Below are 11,777 nucleotides of genomic sequence, written 5' to 3' on the forward strand. Positions count from 1 at the left end.
ATGAGTATTTTCAGCTCTTGAAGGAGCCCTTTTCAAACTCTGCAACCCAAGGCCTTGGGGTCTTGGCAGGTAGCAAACCAACTGTGATCCTGTGGTGCCCTGGCAGCAAAGGTCAGCAGTGTCCATGGCCCTGTTAATAGGAGCATAGCCAGTAGATGACAGAAGTGATTATCTCCCTGTACTCAGCCAGTGACCCATCTAGAATATTGCATCCAATTTTGTCCCCCCCTGCACCTCCAGTATAAGAAAAATGCAATAAATCAGAGCAAGGTCAGCAGAGGGCCTTCAAGGTGCTCAGAAGGCTGAAGCACTTGCCCTGTGAGGAGAGGCTGGGAGACCAGCCTGGTTCAGACTGGAGAGGAAAAGGCTTCAGGACAACCTAACAGCAGCCCCAGTACCCTTGACAAGGCCAACAAGAAGTCAGGCTCCTCACAGCAGTGCACAGTGGGAGAACAAGACACAACAGGCTTAAGATGAAAGAAGAGAAGTTTAGGCTGGATATAAGGAGATGCTTTTTCCTCACGAGGACAGTTCAGTAGTGGGGCAGGCTCCCAGAGAGGTCGTGCTGTCTCCATGCTCGTGGGTTTTTAAAGAGCAGACTGGGGAAAGCCCCAAGCAACTTGGTCAGGCCTCATAGCTGCCCCTGCTTTGAGCAGGAGGTTGGACTCGAGATCTGCTGAGGTTCCTCCCAGCCTGAATGACTCCACAAGTCTGTGCTTGCTTACAGCAGGAGGTGAGACACACTGCGGAGGGGTCAGTGGGGCAGTGGGGTCACCTGCGCTGCAGCTGCAGAGGCTGTGGCTGGAAAGTCACTTCTGGCAGGAAGGGTGAGATGCACACCTGGAGTGCGTTGGCAGGGTGCCAGACCAGGCACATGTTCCTGGGATGGCAGCAATGCCAATGAAGTGGTGTGTTGTCCTGGTAAGGGAAAAAAAAAAACGCTTCCCTCCTCCTTTGGCCATGCTACATGGAGCCCTCCTGGCCAGCCTGGGCTGCACATGTGTACTTGGTGCTGACTGCCCCTATAGCTACATCGGCCATGGGTTTGGCCTCGCCTTGGGCATCATCCCATGGCCCCCCCCCAACATGCCCTTTGGGGTGCCACTGCTCCAGAAAAGCATGAGTCTGCTGCAGCTCCTGCACCTGCCCTGTCAGCCCCTGGGGGGCTCAGGGCACCTCTGTTTCAGGAAAGGAGCTGAGCCCTTTTCCTGCGCACCCTGGCATGTGCCCTGGCTCTCTGCTCCTTCCTCAGCTGGAGGAGACATCTCGCCCCACTCCGGGGGGCACCCAGGCACCGCGTCCATCTCCTCGCTGGGGATGCCATATCGGAGGCGTGTTGGCTGCCTTCCCGCTTGCTCTTCAGAAACCAAGATGGGTGGAGGGCGGGAGGGAATGGGCTAATTTCTTTCACATTTATAACCCAGCACAGGAATGCTTCTGTTTTATGGCAGCGGTTATAACTCGCTGAGGGAAGAGCTTTCGAACTGGATTGCTCTGACCTGGCTATGAACCACTTTTACTTGGCCTGAAGCGAGCATTGCAAGTCGTACAGCTGAGGGCTGCAGGAGCGCTCCGTTTGTGGGCAGGATTGTGCTTTAGGAAAATCACACTAAGGGGGGGGGGGCAGGAGAAAAGCATTTGGATTTTAATAAAATTTGTTTTGTTTTGTTTTGTTTTAATTGCACAGCAAGTGTTTGTCTCTGTCTTACAAATAAGTCAATCACATGCAGGGCTGTAGCGAATCGATTTGAGATGTGTGGATGAAACGCAATGAGTGACTGCCAAGTATTGTTATATTATGAAAGTTTAAAGCACATTGTGGGTGATCCTCTGCATTACTCCAGAGGAGAGGTCACTTTTCAGTTCAGGACTGGGGCAAGCAAAGAAACCAATTTGAGGAGAAGAAGAATATGAACAGTGATTTAGATGTGGTGGATTTTACAGAGAATAGGGCTTCATTTTCCGGTTGCATTTTGGAAAAGAAACTTTTAAACAAATTTTTGGAGAAAAAATACACTCAGTTAAAATATAAGGGTTTACTTCTGAGGGGTGACTTCAAACTAAGGTCTACTGCTGCTATCGATGAGTGTGAGATGTCCATTCTAAACATCCTGACTCTGAATTAGGCCCTCTTCCATGTAGGAGCAGGTCCTAGTGGCCTGTATTCAAACATTTCTTTTGGTGGCTCCTAAGGGGACTTATAAAGAAATTACAAACTTCCTCAGAACCTCTTGAGCACCATTCAGGGAATAGGAGAAAATTGTTTGCATTTTTATATGTTATGTTATACATTTCTCCAGCTGACTTGTTTCAGTGTGTCGAGGAAGCTTACACAGGCTTGCAGATGGTTTTTTTCAACCGTTCTTCCTAACAGCCAAAGTTGAAAAGTTTAGTCCTTATGAGAGACGCTTCCTCTATCAGGCTGTGAAGGGCTTGGATTTCAGTCCCAACACGGCATAGGCATCCAGCAGGAAACTGTTCTTAATCTGCTCCCAAATAGCTATCCGTTAGCAGGGCTCTGCAGAGTCACTGGTTAATTTCCCAAAATCCTCCGCAGAAACTTAATAAGTTAATAACTTCCATATGTGCCCACGTGTGTACACAGAAGGGGCCCCACAGCCAGCAGCTCTTGTAATAATACATGATTACCTCTGACATAAGGGTCTGTATTCCATTATGGAGCTGCCTCAGTGGGTCAAAATTCCCTGAAAAACACAAGTTTATGCAAACACATTTCAAAAATTTTATTACCATTCAGGCATGCTCAACATTTGGAGGTGAAGCTTCTCCTGTGCGGGCAAAGCTTCACAACAAAACCTGTGCCTGCAGAGAGGTGGCTCAGCTTTGGACTCTTACCCTGATGTCCTTCCCAAAATACCTATTTGCATCATTATCCTTTTAATGTCCTAAAAATCTCAGTTGTCAAGGATATACCAGTGAGTGGAACGTGAGGGTTTGTCTAATTGAATTCGCTTTGCTCCAGTTCCTTTGATGTCTGGCCTTACTAGAGTTATAATTGTGCACAACGGCTCTCCCTGTTTGCACTGTCATTGCCTCACGCAGAAGCAGGGCAGGGCTGTTAAGGACAGCAGTCAAAGAGAAAGCAGGTGTCACCCCAGGAAAGGGAGACGCAGCAGAGCCACTCTGTGACTCGTGCTTCCTCCTCGCAGAGCTGTCTGGGTCTCTGCATGCTCCTCGCTACCCTGTGATCTCAGCTGGGGCTGACAGAGCTGCAGGTTTTGATTCAGGCAAAGCAGAGTACTTCCAAACGATTCCTGTATAAGGGTTGACTCACTAGACTAGGACTCTCCAGCCCAGGAAAAGAGATGACTGAGGTCTCTGCGAGAGAGGTCTGCAAAGCCTAAGTGGCATGGAGCAGGTGACTGACTGAGTCTGCTTTCACACAAGAGCAAGCAGGCATCCGACGAAATACTTGAGTGCCAGACTCAAAACAAACAAAAGGAGATATTTCTTCATGTAACATATAGCTAAGCCATTTACAGTCCCTGCCGCAGGCCATGGGAGATGCTAACATTTTTGTGGGTACAAAAACTGACAAGTTAATGGTGGGAAGGGCTCACCTCTGGGGTAGGAAGTGCTGAGTCAGGAAATAGGGGAGAGGTGGGATCCAGATGTGACTTTGAGCGTTTCTCCTCGGTGGGCACAGCTCCATTATGGCAGGAGTGTGCGAACACCCTGGACAGCACAAAGTGTAAAACAGGCAGATTTCCAGCTTCTCAGCAGGGGCTACTTGTGCTGAACTCTAGTTGTGCATGTAGCTCCTGGTACCCATGCTGGGTTGCCTCGAGATAGCCAGGGCAGCTGCACATTGCAGTGCGGTCGCAGAGACCGTGTACTGCGTGCTCCAGCGCCGCTTCGATTCCAGGCTCTGTGGCAGCGGAGCAGCCCTTGGCCACTTCTTCACAGCTGTTATGAAGAGAAAAATAGGGATATCAGACTGATTCCTGGAGGCAAGCACCAGCACAGGCTGAGGAGAAAGCCTCGTCATCCAGAAGGAGTGAAGGAGTCTGACTTGTCAGCTGAAGCCATCAGCCGAGGTCAGCATCAGCCCGAGGTGACAGCTAGAATGGCATTGCCCAGCTGTGTTGGTCACAAGGCGGAGGGGGGGTCGAGCCTGACTACCTTCACCTCAGTAGGGATATACACAGCTTCAAAAAAGCTGAGCAAAGAGGAAGAGGAAAAAGCCACACATCAGAGGCAGCCTCCGAGGTCTGCATTTGATTCATCTGACCCAGAGCAAACGACAACATGTGCACTTTTTTAAAGGAGGACTTTTGGGGCTCCTGCACTACCTGCCTTTCCAAGACACCTGTTTCGGTGTCTAGATCTTTGAACTGGTCCCTGATGCCATTGAAATCAGTGACCAAACTGTTGTTCCCGTTGGAACAACAGTTGGTGGGATTAGGCCCACCCTTCTGTCAGGCTGATGTGAACAAATGTGGGTTTTCCACAATAAACTCAATCAAAACAAACCATGCTCCCACTGGCATGAGCAACAAATCATGCTGGGGGAATTGCTGACATTCAGCATGATTAGCCCAAGCATAGATGCCTTCGAGCTTGTAAACAATAGCCTGAAGGATTGGAGAGGATCACAAACAAAGCACTTACAGACAAGATAGTGTTTCCAAAAGTGACTTGAGAGCTTATATCCATTGGGGGGTTGACTTTCAAAAATAAAACAGAAGTAAACAAATTGACAAAAATGGCTCCGACGGCTCTAAATGAATGAAAGCAAGGAAATTGAGTGTAATATTTCAAAAAAGGAAAAGGGAAGCTGCAGAAAAACATAAGGCAGAACTAACAGTTCCCTTTTAAGTCACTCAGGAAAATGCACCCACAGTCTGGGGAATGAGCAGGCTGTGGAAATCCCACCTGTCCGTGCTGGAGGTGGGGTGGCAGTGGGAAGAGAAGCAGGCTGGCTGCTCCCTGGTTTGTCTCTAGGTCATCAGTAGAAGAAGTCCTTGTTCCAGTTCACAGGAAGAAAAAATAATTGTTTCCTTTAAAAAGCAGTAATAGCCACAAAAGAATTCAGCAACTTGTGTTTGTTAAATTTTACAAGGATTCAGTGTGAAAGGGCCCTTCTCTGGACTGTAAGCTAGTGACAGCTTACTGTGGATTTCAGACTGAAAACAGTTCAGTTTATATAAACTGGAGGTTTTTTTTGTATCATACTTTTATTCATTTTAAAAATATCATTTTTTAATAAATTTTTTAAGCACAGAGTTGTGTCTGTTTTCTCCTGGCCCTGGCACAATGAGGTAGCAAGTCCTCAGTTTTGCACCCAAGAGTTTCTGCAAGAGGCCAACAAAGTTCCTGAGTTTGAGAAAGTTTCCCACCCGTTTAAAAGCCATGATGAAAGGCAGCTGTGCCTGGAGCTTGCCTGTGCCACTGCAACTGAGCTGGCATTGCAAATAACCCCAGCACACAGAGACCAGAAAGATGCCAGCATCCCTCATGCCCTCCCTGTTTCTGGGCATGTACTGAACACATGCACACAGCAGACTCCCTCACTGAAAAGCTTCAGCCTAAAAGGTGGTAGCTATTCAGGCAGTGCAGGGTGTGTGTTAGCCTGGTGCAGCCAGGTATGTGCTGGGTCCTTCCAGTAGACTTTCAGATGCATCTAGGGTCATACTGGGACTCACTGAATCTCACATCTAAAACAATACAGTTGCCAATCCAGATGTTCCGAGTGATATCCAGCTTCTAGGTTGTATCCCGCGATCTGTGGTGCCGGGCAGGGTAGGAAGGGATGATGGCTGTTTTCTTTCCTGGGGCTTCTGTGAAGAGCTTTCTAAGGACTGGGGCTATGGGAAAGGGGAGGTGGAGAACAGTATCACTTTCTGCTCTCACAGGCTGCAGAGAATAGGCCATATACGGCTGTAGCTCTCATGTATGTGCTGAAATGCCTCAAATAAGCCATACAAACAAATCAGTCGTATGTTATCCAGAGGGGGCTGTTCAAATCCTATAATAGCAACAAAGTGCACCTGAATTCTGTGGAGAGAGAGATTATAGAAGGATCAGGTATAATTATAGTGCCTTATTATTATCATTCTCATCATTCTTTCTAACAAAGCTTTTCAATAGGATGAAAAAACTTCTTACTGGGGAACGTGGTGAGTTTGCTGGTGTTTCATTCCTCCTTCCAAGGGTGTTCACGTCAGTCTGTAAATGGTGTTAACAAATAAATGATCTCACACTATATCATCTTTCAGATGATATCCTCTTTATCATCTCTCTTTGGCCTTGACTACAGCAAAGTCTTCTCCTGAAATTTCTCACTGTTGCTACTACTAGTGAGAACACCAGCAAAAATACATGCCTGCTGCTCTGATCCTTACTTTGAAACTTGCACTTCCAAGCAGGATTAAGCAACACTTAAAATATTAATGGTTGCTAATGGTTTGTCTATCTATGTACTGCTCCATAGCTGGAGTAATAAAGGTGGAATCACTTAGCAAATATTCTCTAATTTAGACAATGTCCCAGAGCCGGAGGTACATAACTTCATGTGTCAGTGGGTGTTCTCCCCCCACCCAAGTCTCATCTCTCTGAACACCACAAAAGTTTGTAAGAAAAGCACAATATTATCAAAATCATCAGCTCAAAATCTGGGCAGAATGTGTTTAGAAAACATCTATCCTTGCTCTCAAATCTTTGCAGTTTGGTCTGATGGGCAGGGACCACAGAGAGAAGGAGAAAGGTCTTCCCAAGTTATTTCAGCTGTATTCATTCCTGGGTCATTGCAGGTCCTTGAGAGTATTGGCTTAGGAGGAGGCAGAGAGGGTAATGGAGCCGTGCTCGCTTTGGAGGCTCGACATAGCCCAGCAGTAGCACTGCAACTGAGCATGGACTTCCCAGGAGGGGATTTCTTGCAGGAGGGAAGTCCCAGACTGCTCTTCCATTTTGCGGCTCCCCTGGCCCTGGCCTCCGAGGCCAACTTCGTATGGGGAAAGCTATCAGTGAGTGTGTGGATGGTAAAAACTCTGCTAGCACGTATCTCATTCTTAATCTGCAGCACTCCCTACATTACTATCATCAGCCTGTCCCGATTCAGCAAAAAACTTATGCCTAGCTCTGTTTGGAGCAATGTACAAGCCTGTGTGAAGTGTTATGATGCACAGGAGCCTCTTTCTCAGGCTTCACAGCTCCAAAAAGCTGTGCTCTGCTCCTCTGAAGCAAACCAGGAGGAGAGGGCCATGTGGTTTGAACAGATGCAGCAGGCTTTCAGGGGTCAGATGTGCTCCTCGGAGTGGGAGGGAGGGAAGGGGGGGGATGGTTTGCTGAGGTGGGTCTTCTCTTTTCTCCCTCTCTCCTCTGCTCCTCTCCCCTCCTCCCTGCACACCTCAATAGAGAGCCTTCCTCTTAACTCAATGAAAGTAGGGCAGAGTCTAACCACATTTCAAGCCGTCTGCGTTTTTGGATTCTGGGTAATTGTGATCTCTATCTATTCCTAGAAAAGATTTAAACAACTTATAAACCACAGCTGGGCAGAGATAATAAAGGAAACAGTAGTGGGGTGGAGAAGGATCTCCCCAGCGGGTGAAGAACAAGGAGGGAGAGGTGTGGGGGGAGAAGTCACAGACCCAGCTGCGGCACAGTGGTCTCCGTTCAGCTGTTTGGGCTAAGGGGAACCCAAGGGGGCTGCCTCAATGAAACCAAAGCTGCACCAAATACAAGTAACTACGCTGTGCACAAAATGTATGTGTACATATGTATACACACACACATACATATAAAGAGCAAGTGTGCTCTATGGAGATATGAGCCATTGAAGAAGGAGTTTGAACCCCACCTTGGTATTTCCATAGTCCTATCTCCATGCACTTGTTCTCACCAAACTATTTCTCTATGCGGGCAAGACACACTTCCTCTCCCACTATTGGGCTTTTCACATTTCCCATTTCTCATCACTGTTGGATATACATCTAACACATGCGGTTCTTAAAGCTGGAGAGACCTGTTTCAGCGGAAGGGTTTGAGCGTGCTCTGGCCCTGTTCTCAACCTCCAGGCCCACAGGGAGGTTCAGCAAATCCCTCCCAGGCCTCCCTTCTGCCCCTTAGTAGTCTCAGCTGCTTGTGGTGTGTTCAGTGCGCTGCATGGCCATTAGGACAACCTGACCTTTATCACCAGCCCTCTGCTCTTTCCTCTTCAGCTGGACTCTGTCCATAGGAAATACACATCCTCCTGCATGCGCCTGCACTGCCTGTTAGGAAAAGGCTTTGTGAGTGTCGATGCTTTTATGCTTTTAAGCGGTATTCTCATCATTCTTCTCTAACTGCAGGCAGAAATCTTGACAGAAAAATCAAAACTTGGTGATGATCTTCTTGCATTAGGCCAAAACTACAGATCTTTATCCTATAGGCCTGTCAGCTAGGAATATAGTTGAGAGTGGGAAATTGGACTGGGGGGGGGGAGAGAATGAGACACATTTTTATATTGGCAAAAATCCTAGTAGAGAGACAATTCTTCCAGCAAAGTGCTTTAGCCAGGATAGTTTATTTAGTTTGGATAGCCAGAATAGTGTCTGGTGGCTAAAGGATATTTTTCCACACTAGGAGAGTTTGCTAGAACAGCTGTATCAGCCTGTATATTTTCCACAGTCCACAATAAAAGCAAAGTCGAGGAATTAATAGAAAAAAAAAGCCATATTCATTTGCCAAAGAGATACTTAGCTACTTAATCCCTTCCCAGCCTTCCTCCCAGGAGTCAACAGAGGCCCAGTGTACATGAGAAAAGCAGAGCTGATCTGAAGCGGGGAGGGGGTTGTACATGTGCTTTCAATGGGGACCATGCTGGTTCCAGACGCTGCTATTGCTGTGCTCCAGGTCATATCCAACCCTCACCCTTAGCTGGAAAAGTGCCATAAATTGTAGGGTCAATGCTAAGATCCCAGCTAAGAAAAAAGAGTGGGAAAGACATTAACAGAAAGAAATAGGAAAGTAAGGGGAAGAGCTGGGGAGGGCCGATGTAGGTCCACGGCAGGGGAGCAAAAGAGCTCAGTTCGCTTCAGGGTACCTACGGGCAATTAGAGGCTGCACCTTGCCAGGGAGGTGCTGGTGCGAGGAGCAGAGTCTGGCACAGCCACCTGGCTCAAAACGGGATTTGCCGAGGCCAAAGCAGCTTTGCTGTGCAGACGAGGCCAGAAGGGCCATCTGGCGAGGCTGTCGCTGGCAGAAATGGGTCCTGCAGCTCCCTCGCAACCTCTGTTATCTTGTTCAACATAATCCTCTCCCTGTCTGCCCTGTGCAGGATACAACCCCCTGCCAAACCTCCCTGCCCTGCCGCCCCCACTCTCTCTGCAGAGATGTTGTTCAGCCATCGGTTCAGAGACAGGTTTTCAAGGAGTGATTTAAACATCTGCAGATAAGGTTGTGTACGCAGCAGGGAGGAGGGGAGTTCGTGTTTTACACGCCGAGGCTGAGGGGTCTCAGCAGCGTGCCCTTTTCCTGCCCCAGCATCAGGGTGCCAGACTCACTGCCAATAACGCAAGGAAGTTTTACAGAGGCCCAGCGTGGCACCCAGCGCTGGTGACACATCCGATGGCTGTGGGAGTGCTGCGAGTATGACTCGTGCTCTCGTACTCCCACTGGAGGCTGGCGAGGTGCCGTGCCGTCGCGGCCGCTGCCCGCCTCTGCAGAGCGGGCCTCACGGTTCTGGGGTGCAGCAGCACGCCCGTACCCTCGAGTGCACAGATTTGAGCCTGCCTCCATCGAAGTGGCTGTGCTGAGCTAAGTGCAACCGCTGGAGCCTGGACTTGCTGAGGGACACTAGCACAGCACTACTGGTTAATTCTGGTCCTTCTGAGCAGGGCTCTGCAGAATATGTGTTTGGGCTTCGCTTGTAGTGGAAAGTACGTAAAAAGCTTTCCCAGGAAAAATCAGTGTACAGATCATCTCTGTTTTCTCACCTTCTGCACCTAGAGAAGACCCAGGGGCCCACACTCCATGTTAAAAGGCCTTTGCAAGCTGAGAAATACCATTCATAATAAAACTTCACTCCTTACCAGCACTGGCAAGAGTTTCCAGTGCACCCTCAGCGTAGGAGGGACGGCTTCCGAGAGGCAGGCTATGGCAAAGCATACCAGGGCGCGTTGAGGCAATGCTGCCCTCAGCTCCCCACGCTTCGCCCCCTGTCTGGAGGTTGCTGCCCCCGTAGGCTCAGCAGAAGTGACTCAGCTGCTGCAGTTCACACTCTGCTGTATGAGCTTGCACTGCTGCTGAGGGTGGCTTTGAACTGGTGCTGAGAACGGAGCAGCTCGAGGTGGGGTGTATGGGGAATTACAGGTTCATGCTCCTCTCTGCAGGCTGCTGCAGGGACGGTCACCTCTGGCAGCAGAGCGAGGGTGAGAAGGCAGGTAGGCAGGCAGCGGGGAGCGACGATGCCTTAAAACCATTGCATTGTGCTTTGCTAGAGCACGTCAGCGGGAGCCTGCAGTCAGGTTTATTTTCCTTTTCAATCTCCCACCTTCTGCCTACTCTCACCTAACAGGCGAACCGCTACTGCAATATCTACAGCTTGCTGAGTAAATGTTGTTCTTCGTGTTGTTGATTACAGCTAATTAGCATTAATTTTGCTTTAAATGGATTCTAGTTGTGCTCGTTTTCTCTGGGGTTACGGTTCTGGTGCTGCTAAGCAGAGATGCTCTGTTCTAATAGAGCTTTGAGTGTGAAATATGGAGGTCTCCTCCAGCCGCCCGGGTCAAAGAGCAACGATGGGAGCTGGGGGAGCACGTGGGGGAAAGGGAGAGGGCGAGAACAGCACAGCTTAAGCTTTTCGCACACTTTATTTTCTCAGTGTCCCATACAAGTTTGACCCAGTATCTGGATTTCATATGAGCTAAAATGAAGATGAGTAATCATTTGCTTGAAAAGAAAAAAAATCATTGTTTATTGTATGAACTGTAACTTCTTTGTAGAATAATAATAAAAAAACCTCCAAAACTCTGTAAGTCAACAGTTTTAAACAGAGAGAAAATGCCGCTTTACTTGCAGAGGGAGATCTCATAAAAACCCTGGGCACCTCCAGAGAAGAGGTGTCGCCATACCCCAAGCACCAGGGCTAATGGGCATTGCAGCACAAGTTTCTCTACAGTGTGCGAATTGAGGGTAGGTTCAATGGAGTTTCCTTGGGGTTTGTGCATGTTTCGTCTATCTTTCACTTCTCTTTTACTGTCTGTGGCATTCCCAACCCCAAGTGTTTAAAGATCATGAAACAACCTTACAATCTGTGAATTAGGAAAAAGAAAAAAAAAATCCGGTTATTTCTCTTCTGGTCGCTGAATGTTTATGTATGTGCTGAACAAACACACAGGCTGTTCCCTGTGATCACGAAAGCTTGAAATATCCTTTTCATTCATTTATTTATTTATTGGTGAATGAAAGCTGAGATTTCCCGGTCCCTAGGAGCTGGCCTTCAAACAACCTCCCAAACGCTGCAAGATGCCAGGAGCCAGGTGCCGGCAGTTTCAGGGGAGCAGAGGTAACACCTGCCAGGCGCGGGCGCTTCACGCTCAGCACGCTTGCAGAAGACAAGACCAGGGGCAAAATGCCTCTTCCAAAGAACAACCCCCTCGGGATTCCTGGGGACACGGGTGGCACAGATGGGAAGTTAGAGCTTCCCCCCCCTCCGGCTGCGAAGCGCGCGAGAGCGGCGCGTACGGCAGCGGGCGCGAAGCGGTGTGAGGGCGCCGCGACGGCGGCCCCTCGGCGCGGCCTCTCTCCCCGCAGGGCTCGGCGCTGCGACACCGCCT

This window comes from Rhea pennata, chromosome 1, assembly GCF_028389875.1.
Source record: "Rhea pennata isolate bPtePen1 chromosome 1, bPtePen1.pri, whole genome shotgun sequence".
Lineage (NCBI taxonomy): Eukaryota > Metazoa > Chordata > Aves > Rheiformes > Rheidae > Rhea > Rhea pennata.